General features: G+C 37.2%; 1 non-coding gene across 1 annotated transcript; it reads right to left on the minus strand.

The window, feature by feature from the left end:
* Positions 1-12024: 12024 nt before the first annotated feature.
* Positions 12025-12131, minus strand: LOC141615948 (small nucleolar RNA R71). Its single transcript, XR_012530333.1, has one exon. It is a non-coding gene; the product is annotated as a small nucleolar RNA R71 (small nucleolar RNA).
* Between the last annotated feature and the right edge of the window lie 7502 nt (positions 12132-19633).

Below are 19633 nucleotides of genomic sequence, written 5' to 3' on the forward strand. Positions count from 1 at the left end.
CGGTCTATGGGAAAGGGTCGACCATCAGGGTGGTTAGGTGGTGGTCGTTGGTGGCAAATGGTGGTTGCAATCACGAGTTTTGAACCCGACGGGAAACAGGGGCGGTTTTGAGACAATTCGAACCCATTTCACGACACGACTTGACCTGGGTTGGTATTGGGTGGTTAGGGCGACCCAAGGGAGGACAGTGTGGCGGTTGATAGTGGTGGTTTGTGTCAGGGTGGTCGGAAAGTCGCAAAACAGGGCAGCTTGCCGGGGATTCGCGTGGTCGTCTTAAGAAGACCACAGTACCTTCGTTAGTGGACCATAGAGGGTGTAGGGACCACCTTTGGGATCACCCTGCATCGGTGGTGGCAAGGGTGGCAACCATCAGTGGCGGTGGTGAACGGGGTGGCCGTGGGGAGTGGTTATTTAGGCGGTGGTTGTTGTTAATGTAGCGTGAGCAGGCGTCTTAAAACGCCGTCGTATCGTGGTGGTTTGACCACCACATAGGGTTCTGATGGGTGGGAGTTGATGACCCATCATCAGTGGTTCCACCGTGGGTCAGTGGTGATGACGGTGGTGACTGGTGGTGGCAGAAATGTGTGGTTTAAGACGGTCGCGTAAGTGTTCGAAGAAATGTCAACATATGTTTTAAAAACTATGGAATTGTTTACGAGGACCTGTTTTGGGGACGCGTGTTTGGGCTAGTGGTTGACCTATGGGGCCGGTGGTTTGACCACCTGGGACCACCGTGGACCAGGTTAGCTAACCATGGTGGCGACGTGGCGGTAGGACCTTACGAGGGCATAGTAAAACACGGGTTAAAGAGCCTTGTCGAGGACATTGTATTAATTATTTTGAAACGGCTTTTCGTTATTGAGACGGTTATATATTATTAAATAATATAAATAAACATCGTAAATAATCATTTTATTTATATAATCTATAAAGAATAATTTATATATAAGTTATAAATAATTAATTTGTGATACGGACAATTAGTAATTATATATGTGGTTATTATATTTTAATTAGGTGACGGAGTCGTGAAGCATTGATGATCGGATCTGTTGCTTTATTGTTTGACTGTTTGAGCTGCTTAATTGGATTTGCTGGCACTTTGAGGTAGGGAAATACACTTGTCCTATTATCGTCATAGTTGAATTGTGTTGACTTGATTCCTGGTTGTTGATTTACTTATCATTTATATTCGGAAAGGTGATTGACGGATTTGATCGTATTGAGTATGATATCACAACATCGGGTAACTGGCATGACTTTATGATTTAGCAGTTCAGTGATTTATATACATATTGCATTGCATTAATTACTGTTGAGCATTTCATATGCATTGGAGTTGGAGGATGATGTGGTAGTGACGGTGTTGAGATACGATGTGATGTTGTGATAAGGCCCAGGCGGGTTCTGCAGGACTTGCCCTGGTGTCCTCAGCTGTTGAGCTGGCAGATCGGCTTCGGTCGATATATAGTCTACCGGGGATCGGTATGGCTGGGTTGTCCGGGATATGAGATATGAGATTGAGTTGAGATGGCGATGGAGGTGGCGGAGTATCATGCATATCATATTTATTGTTTTATTGCTTTCCCTACTCAACCTCGTGGTTGACCCTGTGTATTCGTGAACACCTGTGATGAACCGTTTTATGGGGAGCAGACTTGACAGGTTTAAGAGATAGGACGGGAGCTTGATGGGCGTGAGACACTGGATCAGACGACCTAGTAGCTAGATCATCATCTAGAAGACTTCACTTTTATTTACGTCAGTTCTTGTAATTTAATTTGAAAAGAGAATTTGTAATAATTAAGTTAAAATATTATATAAATTGCCTTGGAGTTTAATTTGTTATTCACTACCTCGGGAAACCGAGATGGTAACAGTCCGTTTTATGAGGGAATGTCTTGACGAGGACTTCTTTTATAAACCGGGGTGTTACATATACAGTATATGCCTAGAGTTACACAGTTGTCAACAAGAGTTATACATTATGAAAGTAGAGTTATACATATAATAACAAGAGTTATACATTCTGAAAACTAAAGTTATTCAAAATGTAATCAGATTTATACAACAAATAACTGCAGTTCAGTGAACAATTGTATAACTTCTAAAGTTATTCTGAAAGTAGAGTTATACATATGGCAATAAGAGTTATACAGTATATGCCTAGAGTTATCCATTCTATGCCTAGAGTTATACAGTCTGTGTCTAGAGTTATACATTATATGTTTAGAGTTTTTCATTATATGCTAAGAGTTATACAGTATATACCTAGAGTTATACAATTGTCAACAAGAGTTATACATTATGAAAGTAGAGTTATACATATAATAACAAGAGTTATACATTCTGAAAACTAAAGTTGATCAAAATGTAATCAGATTTATACAACAAATAACTGCAGTTCAGTGAACAATTGTATAACTTCTATGTTCAGACAATGTAACTTTGGCACGATATCTAGCAACTTTAGTGAACAACCACATAGATGTAGATTATGCCAAAATTTTGTTACCTGGGTTGTACTCTACGTTGAAACTTTTCTCTCTGCTTGAATCCTTAACGACAGTCACTTCAACTCCATCGACTTCAGCATAGCCCCCGGTCTTACATGTATCGATTGAGCAAATGACCTCTAGTTGGAATTCCTTGAAAACCTCACGGGTATAAACATTTGACGCGTATTCCTCTATGGGTAAATGCGTCCCCCTTGCTGGTGTTGAGTGTCGGTTTTCATGGTCAAGTCTCTTCTGCGTATGCCGTTGATGGTCCATAGCGCTTTTAAAACGCATCCAAAACTCCACTAACGTACCTGACTTCTGCTCAAACTTCTTAAAAAAACTATTAATGCTCTCTGATCTCTGGGTTGTCCTCATTACACCACCCATTTTCAAGTCCCTGCAATGCGCCATCACCCATTGGCTCCTTTTATCGTTCGCTTCTGTAAACCACTCTTCGTTCGCAAGACCATGCGCTTCCATTATTTCTGCCCACCTAGCATCAAAGTCGTCTGCTTCTAGGTTGTCGTCCCATATAATGTTGTTCAATTTCTCAAGGAACTCCTTATAATCCTCCCTTGTCACCCCGAACTTCGTTGGCACCTTGTTCATTATATGCCACATGCAAAATCGGTGGCGTGCAGTCTTGAAGGCAAGGGGTACGGCCTTAATAATGCCCGCATCCTAATATGTGATAATGTACTCGGGCTCCTTTCCACCCATAGCATTCAAAAACCTGTTGAAAACACACTGGAAGGATTCATGGTCTTCATGGGCAATCAATGCCCCACAGAATGTTACTGATCGCTTATGGTGATCTATACCAGTGAATGGCGTGAAAATCATATCGTACTTGTTTGTCGAGTATGTTGGATCGTACGACACCGCATCTCCAAAAACGGAGTAGTTCCTTCTAGCTGTTCTGTCAGCCCAGATTGCCCTTCGAAGGCTATTATCCTTGTCAACTTCATAATCAAAATAAAACCCTTATCTATTTTGTGCCATATTCTTGAACCGGTCTATGAACAATTGACTGTCCCGTTTATGGATGAAGCATTTCACATCTCGGTGGAAGTTCTTAAAATCAGTTAAGGATGCACCAATGTTCTCGAACCCGTTTACGAGTTCCTTACACATGTTGTACGTCCTAGTTTCTCCTATCCTCAACTGCAGTGGACAACATATCCTGATCAGTGCTGACTAATAATCAAAAATTCCTCAACTATAACTCTTACACCTTTTCGTATAACTTCATGAAACATATGCATAACTCCATTCATTGATTGTGCAACTTCTTATTATTTAAAACTCTTACATCTGAAAGTGTAACCTTCACTGCGATTATGTATAACTCTAACAACTTTCTATATAACTCTAAGGCTGTTATAAATTATTCTAGAATTTTAAAAAATATTTAGAAGTTTCACAATCAATTACTCGAGGTTTACATAACTCTAAGATCTCGGTGTATAAATTTAGACCACACCACGTATGTATAACACCAACGAGTCTTGTTTGCCATTCAATTATTGGAGGTTTGATTAATAGTAAACTAACCCTTGAGTTGTACATTATCAAGTACTTGTGAAAATCTTCGATGTTCCGCGACATCTTTTGAAACTGACGATCCTCACTAGATACAAGCTCGTGATTATGCCCCATGTGGAATCGATCAATTACTAATACTCCATTCTTCATAAATAGCCTGACATGTGCTTTACACCCTACCCTCTTGACTGTATATTTCCTCTGTTTCGCAGTTGTTAATCCCCATTGCATTTCTTCTTCTTTAATCCCGGTCTCATTTTTTTTAATTACTGCCTCGCCTTTTAGGACATATGTGAATCCCTCTCTGTTGCAAACCAGCAACTTTGACTTGATTTCACCGTCGCGCCATTTTTTCGTCGTATACTTCTGAACATCAAACCCGGACGCCAGTGCATAAATTTTATAGAATGTCACTACCTCGTCGATTTCAAAAAATTGTTGTCCTACACAAGGTGTAAACTCCGCTGCCAAATGCTTACAATACTCAGTTTCCGCTTCCTTTCGACCATCTGAGTAGAATCAAAGATCCATGAGATGATTAAGAAATATAAAACTCCAAGCATAGAATGTATAACCCCAAGTATAAAATGCATAACTCTAGGCAAATAATGTATAACTCTATGCATATACTGTTTAACTCTTAGCATATAATGAAAAACTCTAACATATAATGTATAACTCTAAACACATAATGTATAACTCTAGGCATAGAATGTATAACTCTAGGCATATACTGTATAACTCTTAGCATATAATGAAAAACTCTAAACATATAATGTATAACTCTAGACACAGACTGTATAACTCTAGGCATAGAATGGATAACTCTAGGCATATACTATATAACTCTAGACACAGACTGTATAACTCTAGGCATAGAATGTATAACTCTAGGCATATAATGTATAACTCTAAATAGAGAATGTATAACTCTAGGCATATAATGTACAACTCTAAGCAGAGAATGTATAACTCTAGGCATATAATGTACAACTCTAAGCAGAGAATGTATAACTATATGCATATAATGCATAACTCCAAGAATATAATGTACAACTCTAATCATATAATGTATAACTCTACGCATATAATGTATAACTCTAGGCATATAATGTATAACCCTCTACATCCTATAACTTCAATTAGTGAATGTATAACTTCAGCTATAACATGAATAACTATATCAAAATTGGTTGTTTAGTAATATTTTTTATGCAAAATTTAGGGTTAGAATTAAAGGCTTTATGTACTGTGTTACCTGAAACTGTAGGAAATTGTCAAAGAGTTATACAAAAAACCACTGGAGTTATAACACGATGAATATAAAATTTTATGATCCAAGAATATAATGTTTAACCTGAAGCTAATATTGGTAAGAGTTATACATATATGGGTAAGAGTTTTACTTGAACCCACTGAAGTTATAATTCGTCCTTTATCAAACTTTTAAATTTCCATCACTTTTTCCATGAACAACAAGCTACCAAAATGAAAGAACAAATCTAATGAACACCATGAAAGAACAATTATACCAAATTTAATGAACACCATGAAGAATAATGAACCGACACAAATGAAATAACAACACCATCAAGCTAAAATTACATATAGCATTTTATTCATGAACATCAAGCTACAACAATAACCAAGACACAAATAAGAAAGCAAATAACTCACCATCGACGGCAACTTCAATCTGCATATGATCCATTTCACAAACACTGATCGTCTTTCTCTGATGAACAATGACAAATTATTTATCTTCAACAAAGCGAATGAAATTTATCCGGAAACATGAAGTAGTTATATAGTGGGAATGAAATTTCTTATATTTTTTTGATGATTTATAATGGATTTTACAGAATTTTGGATGCTTTTAAATGTTGATTTTTATGGGTTTTGCTTGTTGAGAGGTTTGAATGGTGAAAGAAATGGGAAGCATGCAAAATGAATTATTAGTCTTTGTTTATTCCTTTTGTCCGCGGGATCTCAGATCTTGCAAGAAGTACACAAAACGATTAATCGTGTACCCTCTCTCATACAATCAGCATTTCCTTTTTTTTTTGCTCTAAAAACAGCGCCCTCTCTCCTTATCTCATCCATTGAATCCATTCATCCAAGGGTTCTTATAAAGACTTAGGGCCTTATATGATATAAGGGACTTATAAGAACCCTTCTATATATATATATATATATATATATATATATATATATATATATATATATATATATATATATATATATATATATATATATATATATATATATATATATATATATATATATATATATATATATATATATATATATATATATATATATATATATATATATATATATATATAGAAATAGGATCATATGAGTTTGGTTTTTTTGATGAGTTACCCTCTAAATCGAACCACTAATCTAATCTAAGATGGATGGTCGAGATTAGATCTTACTCAACCTACAAATACCCACTTTTCCCTCAATCTCCCCCATTATTAGAAAAAATCACTCTCTCTCCTCCTTCAACCTCTAAAAAACCAGAACAAAAAAAAAAAGAATCGATAAAAATTATGAAATTCAATCTTCATCAATTTCGTTCAAGTTGCAGCTACAAACTCAGTCTTCATCATACTCGTTCAAATTCGTCATCAATTAAGGAGATTTCGTCGTCACTTTCGCTTCATCTTCGTATTTCTCTTCAATTTCACAATAGGTAAGTACTAATTTTGTTTTTCTAGATCTGATTTGTGCGTTTTCATTATCGTTCTTATCTAATGTTCATTTCATTTTCGTTGATTCTTTGTATATCTGCTTGTTCTTATGTCTTTGTTGTTAAATTACTTGTTCTCTCATTGTTTTTGCCAATAATTTATAAGGTTTTGAGTTTGAGATGAGAATTCTAAATGATTTGTGCATTTTCATGTTGTTTGTAAGGTGTTTGAGTAAGTTTTTTGTTATTCAATTGTGTTTTTGTATCTTTGATAATATCTCGGATTCTCTAGTTAATCGTTAATAATAGTTATTGTATTACTTTTTAACCGAGTTATTGTATTATTCAAACTCAGTTATTGTATTTTGTATTTACTTCTTGTTTGCTATGTTTGAATATATTCTGTTAATAATAATTATTGTATTGCTTTAACCGAGTTATTGTATTATTCAAACTTAGTTATTGTATTGTTTTAACTTAGTTGTTTCAAATTAGAGTTGTTGTAAGATGGCGTATTCTTATATAATCTGTTTAAGTTGGTTATAATAATATTACACCTCAATTATTGTATTGTTTTAACTTAGTTATTTCAATTTGGAGTTATTGTTGTGGTCTTATATAATTTGCTTATAGTTTCATAATTATTTATAACTTACCCCATTCTTTTTGCTTTTAGATCTTTCAATGAGCTTTTGTTTTCTGCGGATTCAGCCCTCATCAATAGGCAAAATATGGTTCTCGCCGGGAAGAAATACTGGTGGAAAAACGGTGAAAACAACGACAAGACACGATTTTCGTTGGAAGAAACACTTTTAGACGTAGTATCGGAGATAAATATATGTAATATTTTTGATGTTACCATTGTTTGATGTATTATTTGAAACGCTTAGATGTAATGTTACTGATGCTTAGTTATAACTTATTGGAGATGTTTAAATGTAATGTGTTGGAAAGTTATATAATGAAAGTAAGTGATTTTTTTTAACCTTGTTATATATATTATTATTTCATTTTTCTGATTTTGCTATTGCATTAACCAATCTCAATTATTGATTGAATGAAAATAACTAGTTATTCAATTAAACAACATGAAAACAAACACAAGATAGAAATTTGATTATATTTGAGTTTCATCTCAATACAATAACACGATTTACTCATTACAATAACCGAAGTTTCGCATTACAATAATTACAAATACCAAAGTTTTACATTATAATAACTGAGTTTCTACATTACAATAATTGAGTTTCTACATTGGAATAACTACAAATATCAGACTTTCTACATTACAATAACTGAGTTTCTTTACATTACAATAACTAAGTTAATCAATTAAACAAGATGAAAGCTAACAAAAAATGACCAAGTTCTGCATGGTTCCACTCTGCAAGAACTTCGAATCATTCTCTTGAAGCTCATCCTCTTCATCATAAATGATACGCTTCCCCCCAATGACCCGACCCAATAAGGAAATCCCAATGAATTGGGATATACATTAATTTTTCCATTGGACATCAATTATCCACGTATATCGTGACTCAACCTGCAAATCACCAAAAAGCGGGATATAACTTAACAGAACACCCAAGAAGTAACTGGATTGTAAAATAACTATAACTCACGAGTGAATAACTGAATCACATATAGAATAACTGACTTTATTCATTACAATAACAGAGTTTTCGCATTACAATAATTACAAATACCAGAGTTTCTACATTACAATACATGAGTTTCTACATTATAATAACTGAGTTCCTACATTACAATAACTGAGTTCCTACATTACAATAACTGAGTTTCTATATTAAAAAAACTATACATACAGGAGAACATTATTCTCAATAAACAAGTTATTTTATTATAGTAACGTAATTATTCTATCATACAACATCAGTTATTCTATTACACGACGTCAATTATTCCTTGGAGCATCAATTATCCCATGTTCAACGTCGTTATTCCACCTGCAAATTATTAAAAATAATGAAATCTTATCAGAATTTGTTGTAATCAACAAATTTTCTGTTGAATTGTTCTTTAGTAATGTTATTAATCATGAATTTGCAAAAAGACAGAAATCTGACGATTGTTTGTTATTCTCATCCTGCTTTTACTGAAATTCACGGAAAATTAAACACAAAAATCAGATTTTATTTGATATATTAGGGTTTTTCCGAAATTTCATCGTTAATTGGAGAATAAATTGATCGTATCAATTAAAATAATTAAATTTGTGAATGAATTTGGTGTAGACGATTGAAATTACAAAAAAAATTGGGAAGAATTGATGAATTTGTTGATGAATCTGGGTAATTTTGATTGATTGATGAATTTGTTGTGTTTGTAAGGAGAGAGAAAGGAGAAAAAAAAAGTAGAGAGAAAGTGCGATGAAGTTTTGTGTGAGCAGGTATATTTGTTACATCACTTGTATATATATGCGGGGGAAACTCACGAAAAGTGTCAAACTCATAGGATCTTGCCTATATATATATATATATATATATATATATATATATATATATATATATATATATATATATATATATATATATATATATATATATATATATATATATAAGAGAAAGAGTAAAGAGAGTAAAGTTCTTATACGTCCACCATATATTTTGAGTCCTTAAGTCCTATCCCTTACCATTAGATCCTTCAATATGGATGGTTGAGATTGAAGACAACAAACACACTTAACACTAATGAGTTTCCTATACACTAATTAATCCCACTTTCTCTCTCTAGCTTTAATTATACATTCACTAATTCATTATCCTACACTTAAACAAAAAAAGGTTTTCTTATTGATGTGACCATAATTAGCGCATATTTAGTCCCCGAATTAGCCTTGTTCCCAAGCTTTTTAGTGCATATTTGGGTCATTTATTGTCTTTAGTTCTTTGTTTTCCATATTCTTTGAGGTTTTGTGTCCTTGGTAGGAAAGGAGTGTAAACCTTGCATTTTCATGGCAAAATGAGACTAAATTGATTGAATTCAATGACCAAGCATCAAGGAGAGACAAGATTAGAAGGCCTTTGTACATATTATAGTAGTTGGGCAATGACGCGAAAGGATCCTTGCATCCCCGAGGAAATCCCCAAGGATTTTATGAAGGAAAGGAAGAAAAGAAGAAAGAAGTGAAGCTGTCCAGCAATCCGTGCGGATTGACTGGAAGACGCCCGTCCTCCACCTCCACAATCTGGCCGTCTTCTCCCAAAGACGCCCGGGCAGCAAGCCCAGAAGACGCCCGGATTCCCTTGAAGACGCCCGGGCAGAGCCTCACAAATCCGCCCGTCCCGAGCCTAAGACGCACGGATTCCAGTCCAGCACAAATCCGTTTCTTTAAGCTTCAAAGAAAGATGCCCTTCCTTCGAAAAATACCGGCATTTTCCTGCTCAAATCTAATAAGTGTAATTACTAGTTTAGCCCTTAGTTAACCCTAATGCATCCACCTAATTTCCACTATAAATACCCCATTAGTCTAATTAGAAGAGCATGTTCTTCTTATCAATTCTTAGAGTAGTTAATATCAATCAAATCTCTCTTTAGTTTTGTAATCAACAATTAATCATGTTTTAATACAAGTTTTATTTCCTTAATCTCTCTTTTGTTCATCCTTTATTTTGGGTAATTGAAGATTATTTGGGTTATTATTGGGAGATTGACAACCTCTCAATCAAGCATCAAGTACTTCTTTTATTCTTGCTTTATTATTGGAATCATTAGTAGGTATAATCCTCTTAATCCCTTTTTAATTATTGTTAATTACTTTCATTTATTCATCATGTTTTACTTTGTTGGTATGATTGACAACCTTGCTAGCATGATCAACATGATAATGAGTGAGTAGTCACCTAGCTAGGGTTAATGGGTAATTAGGGGAAACCAACATGGGGAATGATTCATGCTTAAATTAATATGCTTTCATGGTTTATTTGCTTGCTTGTTTTGATCTCAACTCATGCACATGTTATGTTTGATGAAATGCGAGCCTATGAATCCTTGCATTTTTTACCCATCACCTATCTTTTCAATGAGACTTGTAAGACATAAACCAACTCGAGTCTCATTAGACCATGCATGTTGTTGAGTAGGGAAGATTTAGTCGACTTGTAGGTGTTGTACAATCTAATCGATTCGGCTCCGGGACCCAAACTTTCCTAGGATTGTAAGATATAACCCAACTCAATCCATCACAACAATAATTGCTTGCTTATAATTTGAGAACATGTTTGTATGATCAATTCCCATGATTCCCCTATGACCCCATGACACCCTAGTGCTTTTTATCAATTGTTTACAATCTTTTTAATTCATCTTGCTTGTTTATTTTCATTGCTATTTAGTTTAATGACCTTCTACATCAACCCAAATTGTGACACCCCTAAGACACCACTAGTTTCAATAGAAATCTCATCTCAATTCCCGTCCCTTGGGATCCGACCTTTACTTGCCTCTTTACTAATTTTAGAGTTGTTTGTGAAGTTATAAATTGTGTTTTGGTCTAGGTGCTCCTAACGACAAGTTACCGAAAAGATTTAGTCCCGACCAAAAAATGGTGCCGTTGCCGGGGACGGTGTTATCTTGATTTAGATTTTCTTATATTGTTATTAGTTGTGTCTTTCTTTGCCTTGAGGAAGTAAAACTCCTCAAGGTTTGTTCTAATTGTTTTCGAGTTGTTTGATATTTTGCATGTCTAGAAGGTCACAAGGTGATTTGTTACCTTTTGATCGTGAAATTGAAAGAACTTTGACAACCAATAGAAGACTTGCTAGGAGGAATTTGAGAGGTATTAGTGAGGTTGTAGATATTCAACCAACTATTGAGTTCATCAACCCTTTTGCAAGACAAGGTGAGGAGAACCCAACACAAAATCAACCACAAAATCAACCCACAATGCCTAAGTTTTCATCACATTCCGTACCCACCGAGGAGAACCTACCCAACGGTACTCCCACACCACAACATTTGACCGGAAATTTTATTGCCAAATCCGCCTTTATCCAATTAGTCGAAAGGAGCCAATTTGGGGGGATGCCTAGTGAAGACCCTCATTCTCATATGGAAACCTTTTGCGACTATTGTGATGCGATTTCTCAAACCGGTGTAACTCAAGAACAAATTCGATGGGTCTTATTTCCTTTTTCTCTAATTGGCACCGCGAAACAATGGTTGAAGGGCCTTGATAAGGCCACTCTCGGAATTGATTCTTGGAAGAAGTTGGCTCTAGCTTTCTACAAAAAATTCTACCCACCGGAAAAGGCTAACATGCTAAGAGCTCAAATTACGGGTTTTAAGCAAAGGGATGAAGAATCTTTGTATGAAGCTTGGGAGCGGTTCAAGGGAATTTATCACTCATGTCCTCATCATGGACTTAGCGAGTGCTTCTTGGTACAACAATTTTGGAACGGTCTATATGAAGATTCAAGGAACATTCTCAACATGGGATCAAATGGAATGTTCACCGAAGTTGATGACAATCAAACATGGAACAAGATTGAGGAAATGGCGGTCCATAACTCACAATATAGTAGACCTCGCAAGGCTACTAGAGGAGGAAAGCATGAAGTGGACTCCGTTACTCAATTGGGTGCTCAACTTAGTGCTCACATTGATACAATCAATTTGAAGTTTGAAAAAGCTATGGCTAGACTTGAAGAAGCCTCAAAATCACCAAAGCATCATGTTAATGCCATGACGGTATCTTCATCAATCCCAAGTGGGATATGTGAGAATTCTGGAACTTTGGGACATGACCAAAGTGAATGTAGGGGAACAAATGAACAAGTGAATGCTTTCCAAGCATACAAGAGTGGTACCCCTTATTCCAACTATTACAATGAGAACACCAAGTTCCATCCAAATCTTTCATACAAAAGCCAAAATGTTCAAAACCCTCAAACAACATACACCCCACCACCCATAAGAAACCAAAATCAAAGACCCTTTTACAACCAAAACCAAGGTTACCAAAATCAAACTCCATACAATCAACAAAATGACCAAGGTTTTGATGTTCAAAAAGCGGTCCTCCAAATGCAAAAGAACCAACAAGAATTTTTCACTCAAATGCAAAAAGATAGTCAAGCAAAGGAAACCACCATCAACAACATCCTAGCTCACACCAAAATATTGGAAACCCAATTGACTCAACTAGCATCTTCAAGCTCACAAAGACAAAAGGGGCATATACCACCTCAAAGTAACCCCCCAAGACATGAAACGGTTAGTGCCATTCACTTGAGAAGTGGTACAAGGTATGAAGCACCGAGGAAGCAAGTTGAGGATGAAGTTGTGGAAGCTAGTGATAAGGAAGAAATTGTGCAAAACTCCAAGGATGGAGAACCATCAAAAGAAGAAATTTCAAAGAAAAATGAAGACAAGGTCAAGGAGAAGGAGCCCATTGTGATTAGACTTCCTTTTCCAAGTCGTCAAGCCAAGCCCAAATTTGATGACCAACTTGGAAAGTTTATGGAAATTGTGAAGAATTTGGAAGTCTCGATTCCTTTCTTCAATTAATTAATCAATCACGTGCCGGCCTATGCAAAATACATGAAAGACATCCTCACAAAGAAGAAGTCGATTCGGAAGCTTGAGACTATCGCCTTCACTAAGGTGAGTAGTGCAATACTTCAAGGGAGTTCACCTCCAAAACTCAAGGATCCGGGAAGCTTCTCAATACCGTGTACCATTGGCGACACCACGATCAACAAAGCCTTATGTGATTTAGGGGCTAGTGTGAGTGTTATGCCGTACTCGGTGAGTAAAAGGTTGGGGATGGGAGAGCTTAAATGCACCAATATCACACTCCAAATGGCCGATAGATCGACGAAGACACCATTAGGGATATGGGAAGATGTTCCCTTACGAATTGGGAAGTTTTTCATCCCGGTGGACTTTGTTATTGTTGATATGGAAGAAGACTCCAACATTCCAATCATCCTAGGAAGACCTTTCTTACACACCGCGGGTGCGGTGATTGATGTGAAACATGGAGAGCTCACTCTAGAAGTGGGAGATGAGAGTATAACTTTTAATCTTGACAAGACTATGAGAGCTCCACGTTTGCATGAACCATGTTTCATGATTGATCATTATAGCCGGAAGGATGATAGGAAGAAGTCAGAACTCCAATGGAAGAAGAAAAGTGAAGATGCTCCATTCAAAGAGCAAGTGAATTGTGACAAAGAGAGCTTGCAAAGCTCACCAAAGTCAAGCAATGAAGAAGATGGCCTTATTGGCCAAGAAAAGAAAATGGGAGAGTTGTCTCCATCAAATCAAGAGATTTTTAATGATCAACTTAATGAAGTTTGTGGTCTTTGGGACGACGAATTCGAAGGGATTTTTAATCCCTACATTGGAAATGCTATTGATCAAGACCGACAACAAGGGCAAAGGTCTATTGAAGATCTTTATTATGATAATGAACAAGCTTTTGATTACTTTTTCAAGGTGTTGAACAACATCAACAACACCTTGGACATGCCCCCTTGACATCTCATCAAGAATGAGAGTTTGGTGGAGTCCTCCCTAAACCACCATTTGTAAATATTTCTAACTCCATAACTCGCATTTCAATTCTTGTATTGCATTTTTGTTATTTTTGGATTTTTATACTTTGATCAAGATAATTGTCATGTTTGAGAGAAGTGAGGGAGGGACTAATGATTTCAATTAATGCGTAGTGCTTTAGCTTAGTGTGGGGATAGCAATTGCCTAGGCTATTCATGCCTTAGTAGTGCCCCCACAATGAAGAACACGAGATTTTGAAGAATGGAAGAATGACAAGGGATATGCATAGTACACGGATGGAACTGAATCCGGGTAAAAGGGGTCGAATCCGCCCGTCTTCAGGCAATCCGGGCATATTGGGAAGAAGACGCCCGTCCTTCATGAGCTGAACTTTTGAAATTTTCTGACTGACAGCAAATCCGGGCGTCCTGAAACATAATCCGCCCGTCTTCAGAAAGTCGCCCGTCTTCGCTGAAAAACGCCCGTCTTTTTGGCTGAGGAAAACAAGAAAAATCCCTGTAAAGGAATCCGCCCGTCTTCTCTGAAAGACGCCCGTCCCGCATTTTCAAATCCGCCCGTCTTTGTTCAAATCCGCCCGTCTTTAGGCGAGAATTTTGAAACCCAGAACAGGCAGAATCCGGGGGTCCCGAAGGAAAGCCGCCCGTCTTCCCCCTGTATTTCAAATATTTCGGGTTTATTATAAACCCCCTCCCACATTCATTTCTTCATTTCTTCATTCAAAACACTACCCATAAACCCCATAACTCCAAAACCCTCATCCTCTCCATCACAAAAAAAAGATTCCTCAAGAACATTCACCAAAATCAAATCAAAACATCCTTTTAACAACAAATCAATCACTCCTCTTTCAATAAAAATCAAAACCAAGCACAAAATCTTCAACCTTTGAGTCGATTTTTGAATTCATAAAGGTAAAGCCTTTCATCTTTAAATCGATTTGGGTGAACTACAAATTGAAGATTTTCCACTCTTTTCTTGGTTTATTCATCAATGGCAAGGACTAAGGGAGCAACAAAAGCAACAAAGGCAAAGGCACCAAAGGCAAAGACACTTTCATCAAGGCAAAAGAGTCTTCAAGCAAAGAAAGCATTGGCTATGGTGGTAGCTAGCCCAAACTTGGAAGTGCAACAACAACAACCTCCCATGGGAGCAACAACATCTACTACTCCGGAAATTGATCAACTTTCGAACTATACGGAGGTAATTTTTATTTCCAAATCCCATAGGGACACTTTTGCCAAGTATGCTAGAAAAGCATTTTTATCCTCCAAGTTTATTTGTGAAGATGCCTTAGATAATTTGGGTGTCCTTGAGCAAACTAGAGCCTTCTTTAAAGCCATGGGGTTGGAGAAATTGTTTGAGTCAAAAGAATTGACATACCCCTCCATTACCTTAGAATTTTTCAGTTCTTTAAAAGTTAACAAGGTTGAGACCATGGAAAACATCGAGTTCCGCCTAGCTAATGTTAGTAGGCGCATCTCCTTTAAGGAAATGGGTGAAGCTTTGGGTCTTAGTGATTCACCGAGTTATTTCAAGAATGTTGGCAAATATGACCCCGCTCTCTTTGGGAGGCGATTTCCGGAAGGAAATTTGAGAGCTTTCATGCTAGTCGTGCTTTATTAGTCCACCATCCGGGCATTAGAGTATGGCACAAGGTCATAGGAAACACCATCATTGCAAGAAAAGACACCAACCATTTCACCAAACTCGATTTTGTTCTTCTTGAGTCGGCTTTGAACATTGGAAGGGAATTCACCAAGCCTTTTAACTCTCTAAGGCTTTTGGTGGATAGATGGCTAAACATTGATTGTGGGAAGCAAGGCACTACCGTTATTGTGAATGGCGGTCTAGTCACTATTCTAGCTAAATACTTTGATCCTAACTTCAACAAGGATAACAAGTATGTAGCAAAGAAGGGTGGTCATCTCATTGATATTGATACTATGATGAACAAGTACAAGTGGGTCTCTCATAACCCTCTTGACACCAAGTATGGATGGCTCACAAGTGAGGCTAGATCTTTTACTTTGCCTTCGAAGATTTGTCGTTTAAGCGTCCACCGGACAAATTATCTCCTTCCCCTTTCAAAAGAGGCCAAGTTTATTATACGACAACAAAAGGGTGAAATTGAAATGCCCTCCTCTTCCATTGTCACACCACCCTATCCTTTCAAGTACCAAGAGTTCAAACCCGAAGGGGTCGAAGCAAACAAGGATTATGTGACTCTTCTTATGCAAGAGATGCACAAGCAAGCCTTCAAGGACCGGGAAGATGCTTACTTAGCTCAATATCCACCCCTCCTACACTTAGCTAGGCAAGGACTACTTGATCCTTCATGTCCTTTGCCTAGTTGGGCGGATAGAGAAGTCTTCTTTCCGAGTGCATCTAGGGATGAGCTTCCGGGTGACAATGAGGTTGTTGGTGATGAAGATGTTGATGATAACATTGATGAAGAAGCTAGTGAAGAAGGAGAAGAGGATGATGAGCAAGGTGAACAAGAATGTGAAGAGGGAAGTGGCGATGAGTCCACTTCTAATGAGGAAGATGATGATAGTGATGATATGATGGAAGATTAGCAAGCTTGGAGGCTCCTACCCTCTTGAGGTTTGTTCTACTTCTTTCTTTGTTTTAATTATTTTTCTTGATCATTTTTGGAGTAGTCCTAGCACCATAGAGGACTAACACCTCGGCCTCATTGAGGTGTTCTCATTTTATTGTTCCCACCTTTTAAAATCCAAAATGACAAATTAATTTCATGCATTGCATAGTGTGTGCATGAACTACACCCATCCTTAAGACATTAAAAATAATGTCTAACTCGGTTTGGGGAAGTCAATGCATACACAACGGGAGGTAATCTAAATTATCCTCTCCGTCATAAACAAAAACCATGCATCATGTAGTGTAGATTAGTGTAGCTTGCATTTAGTGTAGAACTCATGCATCATGTTTGCATAATTTCCCATCATTTTGGCCATTGAGGACAATGCCCATATTAGTGTGGGGATGGGGAATTCTAACTTAACTTTTATTCAAAAATCCAAAAATTTTGAAAAATTTCGAAAAACCATAAAAATTTGAAAATTGAAAAACCAAAAACAAGTTCTTTTCCTTTGTAGTGTAGTCATATATATATTGTTTTGTATATATTGTGTTTGTTCTATCCTTGTTCACATTGATCGACTACGCCACATCCGAGACATGAGGATCATGAAGACCGCATGGTATGATCTTTCCAATCTCCTTTTTCCTCTTTATGTTAATGACTATGTGGCTTTATTTTGATTGATGCGGTATAACAATGTGAACTTAGGACTTGCATTTAGTTTATATGTCATATTAGTTGGTAGAATCACTTGCATTAGGATGTATATAATAGTTGCATCATGGCATATAGTTGCATTTAGGTAAAATATTTTGAAAAGTGCCTAATTAAGAACTTTGACAAGAGCAACTAAGCCATTACAAATACTTTTTCAACTTAAGACTTTGCCTACTAGAATGGTTGTAAAAAACCCTAGATTGTGTCATACTAGTGTCTTTCGACCCATGACCCAAAGCCTAGTCAAGGGTTTGCATGTGAGTCACCTATTCCAACCCCGTGATGCGATGTGGACTTGGTTAACTTGTCTAGGTGACCTTGATTGACCTTATGGTAAGGCAACCCAAAAATACTTTCTATCAATAAGTTTGAGGTGCTCATTTCGAAGATTTTGTTTTGTGGAAATAATTTATTGCTAAGGAAACCTCAATTGTTATGAAATGTTGAAATGTTGAGAACTTTAGTTGTTTTGATGGAGGCGTACCACTTCGATGTGCTTTGGAGAGGGATCCATTGAATTGGTCCCCCACACGGTTGTGAATTCAACCGCCTAGAGACAGAATGACTATCACCCCGAAAAGCTATTGTCTAGAGGTTAACCGGTTGCCTAATAAGAGATTGGCGAAAGAAAAGGACACTAGCCCGGAAGGGACAAACCCCATCTCAAATTTTTGAAATGTGAAAGTTAAATGAGGTCAATTTTTGAATACTAGTCATATCCACCCTTGTTTACAACGATTTGAGCATTTCATTCCCAAAAAGCCTTTTTGTCAAGCCACTTTGTCGAGCTTGGGACGATCCATGACCTTTACTTTTGTAGAGAATTCGAGACTTATCATGTCATATGCTACTAGCATCATAGGGATCATCATTCCATAACCATCCGATCGCCCTTGACGAAAGCATTTGGAAATTGAGGACGAAAGTAGTCTAGTTTAACACCATTTGGAGGTGATTTAGTGCCATCCTCTTAGCCTTAGTAATTTGTTGAACTAGTATTTGTGAAGGATTATATGCTCTTAAATTTGTTCTCCTTTAGTGCCTCCGCCACTTGATGAGGAAGTGGCTATTCCTTTTGTAGATGCTTCCATAATTTGATTTTCTGTGCTTAATGTTTGGATGTGTCGCCATTTTGGCAAGACCCACCTTGCCTTGCAAGAAGGCATCCTACCTCATGGTTGTCTTGTTGTGAGTTGAAGGGGCGGAGTGAGACCCGCTAATTGTCTCATATCGGCTATGTTATTAGGTTAGTTTAAATAATGGTCCTAGTCTTTGTCACCTCTTTACTCGGGACGAGCAAAGGTTCGGTTTGGGGATATTTGATGTGACCATAATTAGCGCATATTTAGTCCCCGAATTAGCCTTGTTCCCATGCTTTTTAGTGCATATTTGGGTCATTTATTGTCTTTAGTTCTTTGTTTTCCATATTCTTTGAGGTTTTGTGTCCTTGGTAGGAAAGGAGTGCAAACCTTGCATTTTCATGGCAAAATGAGACTAAATTGATTGAATTCAATGACCAAGCATCAAGGAGAGACAAGATTAGAAGGCCTTTGTACATATTATAGTAGTTGGGCAATGACGCGAAAGGATCCTTGCATCCCCGAGGAAATCCCCAAGGATTTTATGAAGGAAAGGAAGAAAAGAAGAAAGAAGTGAAGCTGTCCAGCAATCCGTGCGGATTGACTGGAAGACGCTCGTCCTCCACCTCTACAATCCGGCCGTCTTCTCCCAAAGACGCCCGGGCAGCAAGCCCAGAAGACGCCCGGATTCCCTTGAAGACGCCCGGGCAGAGCCTCACAAATCCGCCCGTCCCGAGCCTAAGACGCACGGATTCCAGTCCAGCACAAATCCGTTTCTTCAAGCTTCAAAGAAAGATGCCCTTCCTTCGAAAAATACCGGCGTTTCCCTGCTCAAATCTAAAAAGTGTAATTACTAGTTTAGCCCTTAGTTAACCCTAATGCATCCACCTAATTTCCACTATAAATACCCCATTAGTCTAATTAGAAGAGCATGTTCTTCTTA

The sequence above is a fragment of the Silene latifolia genome, chromosome 11, assembly GCF_048544455.1.
Source record: "Silene latifolia isolate original U9 population chromosome 11, ASM4854445v1, whole genome shotgun sequence".
NCBI classification, from domain to species: domain Eukaryota; kingdom Viridiplantae; phylum Streptophyta; class Magnoliopsida; order Caryophyllales; family Caryophyllaceae; genus Silene; species Silene latifolia.